Source organism: Plectropomus leopardus, chromosome 24 (assembly GCF_026936395.1).
Source record: "Plectropomus leopardus strain MGB_pleo_1.0 chromosome 24, ASM2693639v1, whole genome shotgun sequence".
Taxonomy (NCBI): Eukaryota; Metazoa; Chordata; class Actinopteri; order Perciformes; family Serranidae; genus Plectropomus; species Plectropomus leopardus.
The window spans coordinates 3,832,742-3,848,020 of NC_142199.1; the positions used below are offsets into that span (position 1 = coordinate 3,832,742).

The 15,279-nt window shown below is 36.7% G+C and overlaps 1 protein-coding gene across 13 annotated transcripts in view; it reads right to left on the reverse strand.

Annotated features, from left to right (window-relative positions):
• Positions 1–15,279, reverse strand: part of LOC121962641 (inositol polyphosphate-4-phosphatase type I A-like) — a 77,486-nt gene that overhangs the window by 35,332 nt on the left and 26,875 nt on the right. For all 13 annotated transcript variants that reach the window (XM_088074311.1, XM_088074309.1, XM_088074310.1 and 10 more), the window contains one exon: positions 9,177–9,255. The gene's annotated coding sequence lies outside the window, so the exon portion shown is untranslated. The remainder of the gene's footprint in view (positions 1–9,176; positions 9,256–15,279) is intronic.

Consider the following 15,279-nt stretch of genomic DNA (forward strand, 5'->3'; position numbering starts at 1 on the left):
AAAAGTTTCTCAGTTTGAGATGACATAACCTGACAATAAAAAAATAAAACTAAAAACTAAACTAAAACTTTTTTTTCAGACTTCAAGAATAAAATTCTGACTTTACTGTTGTCAAATTACGACTTTTTTCCTCATAAAATTCTGACTATATTCTTGTAAAATTACCATTTCTTTTCTCGTAAAGTTACAACTTCATTCTATTTATCCTCATAATATTATGACTTTATTCATGAAATCTAACATTATTTTTCTTTAACATGGGCCTAATCCTCCATCGAATCAATGTGACTAAATGTGCTTCCATCAATATATAAATTGTACTTTGGTGCTTATATACTGGGACAAGGTGGTAGACCAGTTAAATGGCCTAATTAGGTTATGGCCATAACTCAGCTGCACATCTAAACATACTGAAAGAACTTTCCCTGAAGAACCAAGATCCTCCAAAAATGTGCCCATGAACAGACTTGACTTCTGACAAAGAATTTGGAAACCAGCTTCAAATCTTGGGCGATCAAATAACATCACAGTCGTTGTGACGAAAGATGAAACACTTGTTGTAAGAGTTTGTGATACAACCTGTTGCACAGTGAGTTAATCCTTTCAACACATGAATCTGTTACTCCAACTGGACTTCCTCGATCGTATTTCATGTCTCACACCAACGCAACCTCCTCACTGTTTAAACACTGTCACACCCAAGATCTCATTCGTATCACAGCTGAGCCTCAAGTCTCTTTCTCTGCAAAAGTGCTGCAGCAAAAGACAAACCAACAGCAGAGGTTTGAAAATGACTGAAATGTAAATACGAAGGGATAGAACAGAAAAAGACTGCGAGGCAAGGAAGACGACAGCTTCTGGAGCAGGGGACATATCTGCCACATCTCCGGAGGGAGTTGTTTGTGCTGTTATTCAATATTCAGATAACAACATGAGCTTTGACAGCAGGGTTCGAGACACCACAGACAGGCCTTTTAGCTGAGCTGATGAGCAGAGACATGAGTAACAAAACAGAAAAGAGCAGAAAAACAGGAGATTTGAAGGGTTTAGAGTTCAAAATTGAGAGAATAGTCTAAAGTTGAACCTTTTCTTGAACTTGCCGGTGTGATTTCTGTCTAGCTCACATGCCCTAATATGCCCCATAAAAGAAATAGATATAAAGAGCTACAGTTGAAATAAACAATGCCCTTTAACTCCTTAAACCTGTGCAAATTGGCTTCATTTGACTGAAAAAGATAGAGGGAAATAATAAGCCAATTACCAAGAAACTGCCCAAAATTTGCAAGCAATGAGGAAAAAGGCTACGAGAATATTAGCTCAAAATTAGCAAAAATGAAAACAAATAGGGCAATAAATAAATAAAATGAATTAAATTAAAATAAAAAAATAAAAAATAACATTGAAAAAAGGGAAATGTCCTTAAACGTGTTATGCATGTGAATGTAAATATATAAACGAATAGTTAGCTTCCTGGACATTTTTTCCCTTTAAAAAACAAGATTTTTAAATAATCCTCTCTGTCTTTCATTTTTTTTTCAAACTTGATTTATTTTCAGTTTCTTGCAAATTGCAGGGCATCTCGTGCCATGTTTCTTTTTAAGAGATCAAACCACTTTGGTCAGGTTTCAAAGGTTTAAATGCTTGTGAAAGGAGTAACACAAGAAAACTGATTTCAGTCCTTGTTTCAAAGGGTTAATATCTGTCTGTATCTGCACATTTATGTTTGTATTAATAGATGTTTAAGAGCGTGTGCTCATGTTTGTGTACTTTCAGCCTCCTACAGCTCTGTCTAATCAGGTTAAAGGCTGTAAGGGTCGATTTGCGAGCTGTGCGAAACTTCTCTGTCGAGCTGAGTCACCAGTATAAAGAGCGCTTAATAAGCATGTTCTGCTTGCAGTGTTTTCCAGGGAACATGAGACAATAATATAAAATATGCTGTTGTACAGCACACTGAAATATAGGTACTTTTTAAATTTTTTTTGTTAAAAGTTCAGTATTATAATTTCTCTTTGTGGGTCAAATGTGTCTCTGAAAAGTGACTGAGAAGTGGAAGTATTTGCAAGGTAGCAAAGTCAGGCGCTTGTACAAACTATGGTTAAGAATTCAAAGCATCTGCAACAACACATCAACACATCTGCTGTTATCTTAAGAAATAAAACCTCCACTTCCTGTAACCTCAATGGTTAACAAAGCAGGCTATGGAAGTCTATGGAGACTATTTTACCTGCTGTGTTCACGCGAAGAGCGACAATCGACATTATCACTGAGCTGGCGTTGAATTTGAACATTAATGCTGTTATGAGCTTGTCAGTTCTGCTACAAAGCACTTTGACCGAGCGTCATCTAAAGTCTGTAGCTGGTGAAAAAATACGAATGCTTTTGATCAATGTCTGAGCCTCATTTTAACATCTTATTTTCGCTGCCCGATTGTACACAGGGTCTGCCAACTACGGTAAACAACACAGCATCACAGCGAGAAACAAACTCATGTTATTTGCTTCACTTGATGCATTTATGCTGCCTGTTTAAGGCGGAAATTTTGTGCCATTATGCACAATTTAATCTCTGATTGTGGAAAGAGGGGATGGAGAGGTTTCGCCTCTAAGCCACTCTGAGCAGAAAAGGGAGGAAGAAACAGCCCTGAAACAAGGTCTGTGTAAAAAAAAAGCCAGTAAGACGTAACCATGGGCAGCATGAGTGATCACATTGCCTGTATTGGACATAATACACCTGACAAAAGGTCATTGGGTTACTGTAGTTTAATTGGCCTCTTAGTAGTGTCATGGTTTGTCGATTTTGAACTATTCATATTCACATTTGACCCAGTAAATAAAGCCACGGACAAGCAATTTTGTCCTTCTAGGTACTGTATGAAACTGAGCAGAAAAAGTAAAGATTTAATAGTATATTTTGTACACTTTGTGTGTCTCATGGTTTTAAACCAAAATGTTATTAACATGTTCTGTCCCGCAGGATCAAGGACACATTTTAATTTCATTCTTAGCTATACTTAAAGAATGACTGACAAATCTACCTTGTTCCTGTTTCTGATCTATGAGGTATTGAATATTGAATCAGTATCACTTCAGTTTTAAGTCTTGTTTCTGCATCATATTGTGAATTTTTTGTATTGTGACAACACCAATAAAACAACACAACTACAAGCGACAGTTGTGCCTGTTGTTGTATTTGTGAGCATAAACAGATCAAAAGACAGCCAGCGAGGCTTCAGCTCCGTCTCACTTCAGATTTATGAATCACATGATCACACGGAGCGGATCAGAGAGTACAGCTCTCAGTCATCGCGGCTCTGGCTCCTCTAATGTTGATGCATCAGCAGCGAGTTTCTGCTAAAATATGATTCTTTATGCAAAAACCTGCAGACGGCAGAGAGAGTTGCTCTTTTAACTAAATGTCACAGGTTCAAACCCACGGTTGATCTCCTTTAAAGGTGCTCTATCAAAATAAAAGGATGGAAACTACACAGATTAAAAAACAGAAGTTAAGAATATCAATCCTTGTGATGGAAACAATTAAAGGCTTTTAATTCAATTAAAAGCGACAGGCGGTTGGAAGGTTCAGGTGTTCATTATATATAGTTATTATATTATCATGTGTATAGTTATTCATACTGAGTCTGGGAGGCATCAATCAATATCTATACAAACCCACACAGCCCTAAAAATAAGTCCATTAAGTGCAGCAGCTCATATTTCCATAGTTGGCATGCCACTAAAATTCTGTTTTTTCAACAGAATTATATTTCCCCATTTTGTTCTGAATACCAGGTGAATTTTCTGGGATTATTAAACATATAATGTGTATCTCTTACACGTTAAAATGTGTTCTTTAAATTTAGTTTTTAGCAAGCACGTGGTTCGTGGTATTTGGTCGCTGTCACCTGTCAGTGGTGTCATATCCCCTTTGTGCATCCCTCAGGTTCTGCCGGAAGCTGTCAAAAATGTACTTTTTTATAGAGTTTTAAGCCACGTTTTTACAAAACACTTAAATCTTGGTCATTTTTACTAAAATGTTTTAATGAAAGATTTTTTAGTCATCGGTCTGGAACTGAAGTTATCAAAGAAACAAGCTGATCGAACGTATGCAGCAGCTCGGCTCTGGCCCCAGCTGTGCCAAACAGCCTGGAGAAACACTGATTTTTTTGTGAAACTGCTTCATTTAGTACTTTACGGGTTTAAATTTCTTTTTATCTGTGAATAATTCCAACTTCTGGATCTTAAATACAAATGTAGTCATGCATTAGCAGGAGCTGAGTTAGCAGTACCGAACAGCATCAGACAAACACTGTTTTTTACTGTGAGACTCGTCTATTGTCACTGTTTTGATTAACAGACTCCGAGCAGCAGAAAACCACATATTGCACCCTAAAAAAAACTTAACTTCTCCTTTGCAAAGTGCAAAACACACATCTAAGCTGTCGACTCGAACACCACCACACAGTGCAAGTTTGCTGTTCTGTTTCTACCTGGATGTACAAAAGAACATGACCAGACAAATCATTCCTGTCTTTGTTCACAAACCTAGAAAGAAATTTCCACTCTCCCAGCCAAACCTGAGTCACATTTTCCACTCCCAAAGCCAAAAAACACCAAGGTTTGAGAGGGGCTTAGGACGAGCACTTTGCCTCCAAGTTTCCTTATCAAAAATGGCTTTTTATACACATCATCCCATACTTTTTACAGACATCAACTTCCTGCCTTTATTTTAAGATACTGGTCTGTCAAATGAAATTTCCACACTTTGTTTTCATACAATAAAGAAGGCCTTATTTCTGTATTATTCTCTCTTGAGCTGATATATTTCTCCTGCTGTGAAAACCAAACTTTTCCTCGCTATTCATCCTGATACATTCAGTGTAAATCCCTCTGTGTATGACCTGATGACAGATTTAACACCTCAAATCAATTAAGTAATTTGGCTGGCTGGAGGAATTTACTATCCTGCCAAAACAGTCCAGTGATGCCAAAAAAAAACAAACTCTTCTCCGAATCCTCGGCAGCACAGAAACTTCACTGAGGGGGAAAAGCTGCCATATAAGGGAGCTCCAAATTTAGCCTAGTATGTGTGTGTGTAGGTTTGTGAGTCACATGAATTGGGGCACACACACACAGTATAGGCCACATTAAATCCCGGCCAGAGCTCCTGACACATAAAACCCTAATCCAGGACTCGCAAAGTGGATTTTAATGTTATTATTGGGGGAAATAACAGGCTTACAGATCCATTAACAACAGTAATCATGGAAAGCTTTTAACAACATTTGACAAGTTTTAAGCTGAAATGCTGAATTTTTTCTCTAAAATATAAAGAAATCAGTTTAAGGTCTGTTTTATCATGCTGTAACAGAGGGACCTAAATTACCTGCTACCCTAATATGCATAATAGCATCAAAAATAGGGGTCATATATATACGGTTCTTCTTATTTTCATATTTAACTTAGCAATATCGAACTTGGCTTTTTTGCCAAATCTGGTTGTGCATGTCAAGTGTTTACAGCCACATTTAACTTAATAATTGCAGATGACTTCATCCATATCCATCTGACATTCAGTTTACTGGAAGTAGAAATAACGGCACAAAAAGTTACAAGAAATAAAAATAAATAAATAAATTATAAATTAATAAATAAAATAATATAATATAATAATAATATGTTTTTTGGGATAATCTTCTAATAATCATCTTCCCTTTTTTAAAACTATTTTCAGATCATTTTCTTTATTACTTTTTACAAATTTCTTGCAATTTGTGGAGCATTTCTTACAAAGTCATTTCCTTTTTTCTTCTTTGTTTTTGAAAGAAATCAAATTAATTTGCTTTGGTTTTAGAGGGTAAAACAGCTTATCAGAGGCATCTGAACAGAGCACGAGTAAACTGATGTCGTCCCATGTTTTAAAGGGTTGTCACATGACTTGTTGATTAGCACCTCCAAATTTAAAATATATCAATTCAGGCATTAAAATAACAATTAGAGAAATAGCAAAGTAAATTTTTTCCCACCCGTCAACACCAGAGAGTAACAAATGTAACACTGGTATTTATGACATTCGATATTATTCCTCTCAACAGATAAAGTGCTGCTTTAACTTCAGTCAGCTTCTGCTGCAGCCTTGTTTGACAGATAATCTTATGGGATGTTTATTTTGTGTCTGAGTTGTCCTTTTGCTGCTGGATGTTGCGTGAAAAGCGTCAGAGAAGAACCAAATTTAGAAGAAGTCCCGTCTGTGAGGAGATGTGACCCGTCACACACTCTCACACAAAAACGTGTGGTGCGATGCCTCGTCTTCAGTGTGTGTGAAAGGCCTCTTGGCAAAGAGGAAGCTCTAAAATGAGGTTTCACCATGTATGGTCAACTGGACTCTCAATCTCACGCAGCCTGTCTCTCTTTCACGCAGTCCGTCTCTGAACCGAGACAGAAGCTTCAAACACAACCGCATACATGAGGACATGAGATATACACCTGAAGAGGAGACGTAAGGTAAACACAGAGGAGATTAACACTTAAAACAGGTCATAACTTCCTCCTGTCTCGCTACACCATCTGCACACAGCTCACATTTAACCCTTTAAAACCTGGAGCGACATCAGTTTTTTTGTGTGCCACTCAGATGCCTCTAACAAGCTATTTAAGCCTTAAAAACCAGAGCAAATTGATTTGATTTCTTTCAAAAACAAGGAGGAAAAAAGCAAATGATCAACTTGGCAAAAAAATGTTCCACAAACTGCAAAAAAATGGAAAATGATGATGAAAATGACCTGAAATTTTTTTAAAAAGGGGGAAGAATTACCAGAAAATGGTCAAAAACTAAGAAAAAATGCTCAGAAAACTATAGTTATAATCATTATAATTATAATATAAATATTTGAAATTATGTTACAGAAAAAAAATAATATATATTTTTTTCATTATCTGCACTTTTTGGGGGGTTTCTTTTCTTGTTTGTTTTTGTTTTTAAATTTTCTTTCTTGTTTATTTTCATCCGATTTTATTGTAACTTTTGGGGCCATGTCTTGTTAAGTTGCTCATTGCCTTATCCCCAAAAAAGAAATCTAACCAATTTGCTTAGGTTTCAAAGGGTTAATGACCGTTCATGCAGGATCTTGTCTCTGCTACACTTCTTTATGCTTGTTTTTACTGTAAATATCTTATTTCACAACATGCTGCCAGAATAAATCTTATTTGAAAATCTTCAGACTGATGAATCGAGTTGTGCTGCCTTCCCGACAAATCTTCCAATCTAAACACGTCATTTGTCACAGCGCTCCAAAACAGAGATTAAAGGTTTACACATGACCTTGAAAAACAATTTTCCATTCAATATCTGTTGAAGCTAGCACCATGGAATTGGAGATGCTCAAATTTCCATTTTTCTGAGCACCTAAAGCATTTAAGATTAATTTGATTGATAACTGCTGGAAGGAGACGAGACGGGAACAGTGACTGACCTACAGCGTGAAGGTCAGAAGCTTTATTCAGTCCCAACCTCTTATACCCGACCAAAAATAACCTGAAAGTTAGGATAGTGATAGGATAGGATTAACTTTATTAATCCCCAGAGGGGAAACTCATTTGCCATCATGGTCAACATACAACAATAAGACATGAAAGTACAGTGAAACACGCGACAATAAATATGACACCAGGCACAGTCACAGTAGTCCACCACAACAACAATCGTAGGATATCAGGGTTCACTGTTGAGAATGCATTTTTGCACCATACGACCCGTTCTCTGAGACTGCAGCCTCATTTCCACTGCACAAAAATACCCCCTAACATCTGACTTTTTAATGCAATGACAATGTGTACGATCTGCATTAACAAACAGGTCAAATGACTCCGCAGTAGACACGGGTTTTTCAGCATTGAGGAGAATATGTCTGGTCAAACGCGGTAATTTCAGCTCTTTAACCGCCCAGATGCAATGACGAGCCGTCAGTAATTACTGTGCATCTCCTCCTAAGCAGCGCTTAAACACAGATCCACTAACGTCTGCACCGAGTTTGAAACAGACTGAGTAAGTAGATATATAAAGAGAATAAATCACTGAGAAGTATGCACAGACCCTGCTCCTTCCTGCTTTTCTGTGACGTCGCGCAGACACACCAACAAAACAACCCTCACACACACACACAAAAGCTGACAGAAAGTCAGACTAGTCTGCTGCAGCAGTGAGTTCACAGTTAGATCCCATCTGGATCCAAAAAATAGCAGGCTCTGAGGTGATAACCATGACAACGTCGGTGCAGCGCTACAACACAAAACCTTCTGTGGCTTTAAGAGGTATAGTAGTATTTTTTGCCCTTTTCAACAGGTTCATGAAAGTGACATCGCATCTATGATTTTGGGGGTAACAGCTGAGGTCGTAGAGTACAGAGTCATCGTGTAATTCTGCCGCGTCATGCCTACCATCAGCTCAGAAATGCTGCACAGAAATCGGTACTGATACAAAGACCTCGTCTGTTCATAGCAACAAATCACTGCTGTGCTCAGACGGACATGTAAAACGTGAGGAGACTGCACAGCAGAGCGTCTGTACTTTATCTTCCACTGCCAGTTTAGAGCAACCTTCAACGGCATGACCGTGAAAATGTCACCATTATTCTTGTCCAACAGGTTTACAGTGCATTATGTGACAAGGTGGGGAATAAGTATCATTGTGATTGCTAATCTAAAAAATCCTTCCTTTAATGTAAAGTATTTTAAATATACGTCCAGTTAGTAGGATATGTTTGAAGCCATTTTGTTTGTTAGTTATCAAGATATTTTTAAAATTATTAAATAGGTTCCAGTGCAGATCCACGTGGATTTCTCATTAAACTGCTGCATCTAAATGAATGAAAGAAATCTGAAAAATGTGCCCATTCAACCTTTTCTGTATATATTTATTTTATTTTCTCTCATGGTCTCAATAAGTCGATAAATTTGTCACTAGTTGCTGTGTAGACACAAAGTCACGAAGAGAGTGTGAAATGTTAATGCTAAACTGAGTGAGAAAGTCGTCATCAACTTGAGCTAATAATGTACATTTTTTACTATTTTATAAACTCAACAATGAGTAAATTAGGTAAATAGTAAAAATAGTTGCAGCCAAAGTCATATGACATTCTGCGTTTGTTTACGGGATAACTGATTGTTTTTTAATGTACTCACAGTATATAGATGGGATGACGGAGGAGAGGAGGTGAGCTGATCCTGGTTCAGTGAGGACGATCTTCCAGAAGTTCACGATCTGAAAAGACAAGCAGGTTTTAATCAGTTAGCTGTCAACAATTAAATCTATTGTCAGGTAATTTGTTAATCAACTGATCAGTTGGAGTATTTTTTCAAATAAAAATAAGTAAAAATTTAGCTAAGTTTATTTATATAGCACATTTCATTCGACAGGCGTGGACTCAGTGTGCTTAAGATAAAAATAATCAACACATGACAAAACATGACAAAAATCCTGTAAAATAAAAACACGTAAGATAGGAAAATATTACATATATTAACAAAGAAAAAAACACATGAAACCGAACACAATATAGGATGGTAGAACAATAAAAGCGTAATCAGATAAAAATACATTATCATCGTTATGCTTGTTATAAGGGAGTTATAATAACAATACTTTTACTAACAATGATGGTAAAAACAAAGTATTTACTGGTTTCTTTTTACCTTGATGACACTAAACTGAATGTCTTTACGTTGTGGACAAAACAAAACATCTGAGGATGTCATCTTGGACTTTGGGAAACACTGATCGATATTTTTCACAATTTTTTTTATAATTTTTTGACCAAACAACAAATAGATTATCAGTAAAATAATCCACAGATTAATTAACAATGAGCATAAATTCACTTACAGCTCTAGACTCGTGCAAACTGTGCACAAAGAGTCGAGGTGTGTCAATTCTAGATTTTAAATTTCCACCAAAATTCATCCTGTCATTTACAGTTCATTGTGGGCTTGTTTTTGTTTGTTTGTCCACATAATTTTATATTTGTGTAACTAAAATGACACATAAAGGACTCTGCATTTGTTATGATTTGGCTGTTATTGCTCACTTTCTACCCACAGTGACAAAAACTAAAAATAAAAGTGAGAGTTCTGTCAGAAACAGATTTGCCCCCATGTTGCTCGACTGAGCCAATAACAGAGGTGTTCCCTGTCCCTCTGAGTGTGTGTGTGAGTGTGTGTGTGTGCGTGTGTGCGTGTGTGTGTGTGCGTGTGTGTGTGTGGACCCTGTGGGCTCGGCATTAGAATAAAGCATGAATAATTTCTTTAGAGGGACGGAGCAGCTGTAGCCCTTTCACATGAAAATGAGCATCACCCACATCCTCAAACACACACACACACACACACACACACACACACACACACACACACACACACACACACACACACACACACACACACACACACAGCTATATTCAGTTTCAGCCCCTCACAGTCTCAGCCATGTCATCAACTATTAAACTTCCTGGACTCTGAATACACTTGAGGCAAAAAACAAAAAACATAAATATAATTTAATGTTTTTCTTTCAAAAACGAGGACAGACGACAATGAAGGCACTAACAAGAGATGACCTAAAATATTAGCAAGAAATTTAAAATAAATAAATACCTTAAAAAACCCAAACAAAATATAAAATCTAAAACACACAAATATCTCAAACAAGTGGTAAAAATTAAAATAACAATAAAATAAAATATACATTATTTTTGTCAAATAATTTTAAATATACAATTATAATAACTATCAGTTTCTGAAATTTTTCCCCTGTATTTTGATTAATTTAATAATTCTTTTTCACCTTGGACATACGTTTAAAAGAAATCAAACTAGACTGGTCATGTTTCGTGTTGTTTTCAGTGGTTTAAATCTTTGTGAAAGGCGTCTGAATGCAGCACAAGAAAACTGACAGTAGTTTCATAGGCTTAATTGTCTTTTCCAGGTATGTTGCATTTAAGCGATATACATTTTGTGACATTATTTGTATGTTATGGCATGATAAGTGTGATAAGTTCTCAGAGTCAACATCCAAATCCTTTTTCAAGTTCCCACGAAAAGCAGCTTAACGCACCATGTAAAAAAATGCCCTCGTAGTATTAAAATTCAACAAAAAGTGACAAAAACAGTCTTGTACAAAAGGAGAGCACAAACCTCACTCTGGGTATATGCGAAACTGCGCCTTCCTTAAGTTAGCATCACTTCCTCCTGCTGTTTCAGGAAGCGTCTTAAACGAGTCGGTTTGGCTGAACCTTCAGCCTGCTTTCAGTCTGCTGCACAAACACCTGTCTGCGCCTAATATACGGCGGCTTCACTGCCACATGGCAAAGACCGCGCTCAGATATCTATAACTACTGTTTACTCTGAGCTGTGTGTGTTTTATTCACGGCTCTGAATGAAAATACACACTCAAGCACTAAAAAGGAAGCAAGAACCAAGAGTTCATTTTTAATCAGTCCGATTCTCATCTATTTTAATTTGCATTTTAATTTATTCTTTTATTCTCTCTTGCTCATGTTAAATTCTGTTATTACTGCTATTATTTCTGTGTTTACTGCTGATATTCTTTGAACTGTATTTGCTCTTATTGGTATGGGTTGTTATAGTTGTTGTTGTTTGTTGTTGTTGTTGTTGTTGTTTTTGTTTTGCCATTGTGTCTCTTATTTAATGCTACTTAAAATTTTGTCTGAACTTGGTTCTTTTTCCTCTGCAAAAAAACCCTCTTGCTTCTGCTTTGTCTTGTTTGTCAAACCACTGCGACTGTTTTTAAGGGTGCTTTACAAATAAAGTTATGATTATTATAATCATTCTAATTATTATTATTATTATTACGACTTCATTGCGTTCATGTGCTTTGAGGTCAAAAAGTGGGAACAACATGGAAGCTACAAAATAGATGGGTTTATTTTAATGCTACGAGCATTTAAACAAAAGGTTGATTAAAAAGGTTTGTTTATATTTTTATATATTATTTTATTTTTTACAAATATTACATACTATATCTTTACATATTTTTAAAATATTTAATCTAGGTCACTCTACATGGACAGCAGTTGACATTAATACCATATTACACTTAACATGTGATCAAAAATTGATATTTAATATGAGAATTAATAAAAAAGTTTCATACATTGACCAAACAATGACTTGCATTTATGACATCAACTCAGCAACTCCTGTTTTAAAATATCGTTGTTATCAGTGTAAAAATACTTCCCTTGCATGCTGTATAGTTAAAAGTTTGCTTGCTTGCAACAGCTAATGGATGCATATTTTAAAATGTGCAACTACTAAAAGCAAATGATCGCTCCTCAGAACAAAATAACGAAATACTTAATTCTTTACAGTCAATTGCTGACATTGTTTCCATGCTTTCCACCATTTATGCTGCCCTGAAACATCATGTAAACGTCACTTTCCCACGTGAAGGCAGCATAAATCACACACTGGAGACGCATAGCGCCCACAAGCGGGCCACATAGCTTCCAACATAGCGTCCCTGTAGCAGGATCTCTGTGTAAAAAGGGCGATTGAAAGGTTAAATTTTGTTTTCAAGCATAATCTGGGGACTTCTGAAATGCGCAAACCTGGCAAACTACTCAGTTGTAAGAGGCCAACGCACAGCACGGGGCAGCTATCAGGAAGGGGACTAGTCCAAAAATATTTCAGTTCGGATATAAGGATTATGTTATTGATGACAGTAAGAGACGTGCAAAGTCTGCAGCTAAAAAATTAGTGACACGACCACAACAACATCCAAATTCCTTCGTCACTACAAAACCCGCTAAGAAAAATATGTGCACGTGTCTTCTTGACTTGCTTTTTAACTAGTCGAACCTTAGACAGAAAGCTTACGTGTTGCATGACTTATAGCAGTGACTTGACTTGCTTTATTCTCACCACAATAACTAACTCCCATCTCTTTCAGCAGTCACCTTATGTCCAAAATCACTTTCATTCTTTCATACAAGTGAGATAATTTGACTTGTTTACAATATAAATCATACTGTTTGGAAGATTTCCCAGCACAATTTGACCTTTGACCTTGATTATCTTGACTCTAGCAGCATAATTATACATCATATACACATTAACTGTCACTGCAAAGTGAAACTACATAGAAAAAATGTTGGTTGTTGGTTTTGCAACACTGTGGCTTCAAATGTCAACGAAAGGCCACCGACCACAATTTAACACAAAACTCCTACCCACTGCTCTTTGGCTCATAGGGGGGTTCTGCTTCTGACCATACGTGAAAACAAAACTGAATGTTGTATCAAACATGACGCAGGAGACTATAAAAACAGTCTGAGGCTGTTTGCAGAGATGCGGTGAAAGCAGAAGTGAGCTGCCAGGCTCAAGTTACGAGTCTCTCTTTGACTGGCTCCTAGAAAAATACTGCAAGCACCAGTTCCCACCATGTGAAGGAAGTAATCAATGAAGACTTGCTGACATAAAACAGTGTTACTGTAGTTTTCTGCAAAGACTCATCCTGTGTTTTCGTATAAAGAGGATAGTTAGAGTGCTGGGTTATTGCAAAGGTCTTTTACGATTTCCCCATCTGATGCAATAAATGGAAACTTAACAGAGTTAACCCTTAGAGACTGTTGGGCGCATTTAACATGCTTTTAATTCTTCTTTTTTTTTTGATAATTTGGGCTGTGTTCATGCAAATAGCATACATTTTCGTAAGATTGTGTATTATTGTTTAATCTTGGAAAAAAGGCAATGAGCAACTTGTCAAAACATAACCCACAAATTGCAAGAAATTGGTAGATTTACAAAATTTTTTTTTTTAAAAATGTCCAGAGAACTATATTTAAAACTACCATAATCATATCTTTGAAATCATTTTACAGAATGATCATAATTTTGGGGTTTTTTCTTTAGGCTATTTTTTGTTGTTGTTTTGCTTATTAATTTTCCCATTTTTTCGGCAAAATATCCAATATTGTGCATCCCTTGAAAACGCTAATACAACGCAAACTTTTTGTCAATCAATAGCGGATTGGCTCCAAGATTGCATTTTGTCCTATAGGTTACACGTATTTTGCTTTTATCACTGTCACTAAAAAGCGATTGGTCAAAACTACTCTGAATATAAACAGACTAAAAATGGAAACCAGAACATTTCTAATACCAAAATCTTGCAAAGAGATGTTGCATAAATATGCAGATATCTCTTTATAGAAATTAACCCGACTGGCAATGTTCTTTTCACACCATAAAAGATGATTTTATGGCTGCATGAGTTGCCAATTCTTGTTTGATCTTGCAGGAAAACACAACCAAATGGATCCATGTGAGCATGACCTCATCTGGTTTGAAGATGTGGGCATCAGCTTATGAATCATCAGAGTGAGGAGACAAAAACCAAGAAAACAAAATGTGACTCCGACCAGTGAGTCACCTCGATGAAGTCACCGCATCTCATTAGAGAGAAGACAGTGAGAGCAGATTTCGCTCTGATCGCTCAAAATAGCTATTTACTGAAGAAATTTGTTGTTTTGCATTTTATGACATGAGCCAACGTTTTTGGTGGAAAATTGTAGAAAAGGCGAAATGACGATGACAACTTTTCAGTTTGAAAATGCGACTCTTAGCATGTCAAAAAAGACAAAACAGAAGTGCGAATATATCAAATAATTTAAAAAAAAGGAGTGAGTCTAATTCTGGTCTAAATGAATCTACAACAGTGACCCTTTTAAGAACGAAGGCAGTCAAACACGGGTCGAACAGGTCTGCTTCATGTCTCTGGTGTGCACGAGAGGCCAGTGATCGAGTCTCCGGCCATCTGTGCCACAACCGTGCTGTCTGCCAGGACGGACATGTTTAAGATCGCAGGGCTGCAGGAAATAACACAACAAACTGTGTCACACAAACATGCACATGCTTATTTAACTATAAAAGATGTCACTGATCTGACATCTTGCTACACTGACTGCTGCTTGTTGAAATTTACAGAGAAATTAAATAACATATAGTTAAATATTTTAGAATATCTGTTATCCAACCTGTCCGCCCACATCCAACTTGGCAAGCTGACCAGTCGCTGTGACACAGCCTTTTTTCTGTGCATTTTGCATTTCAGCTGAATTCCTAATTTCTTTAGTTTAGTACATTTGCATTTCACACTGTGAACATTCATCCGATCCTAATTTGTGCAGAACTGGGGTTCATTTAACCCTTTAGGGCTTATATGGACATCAGTTTTGTTGTGCTTCATCCAGATGCCTTTCACAAGCATTAA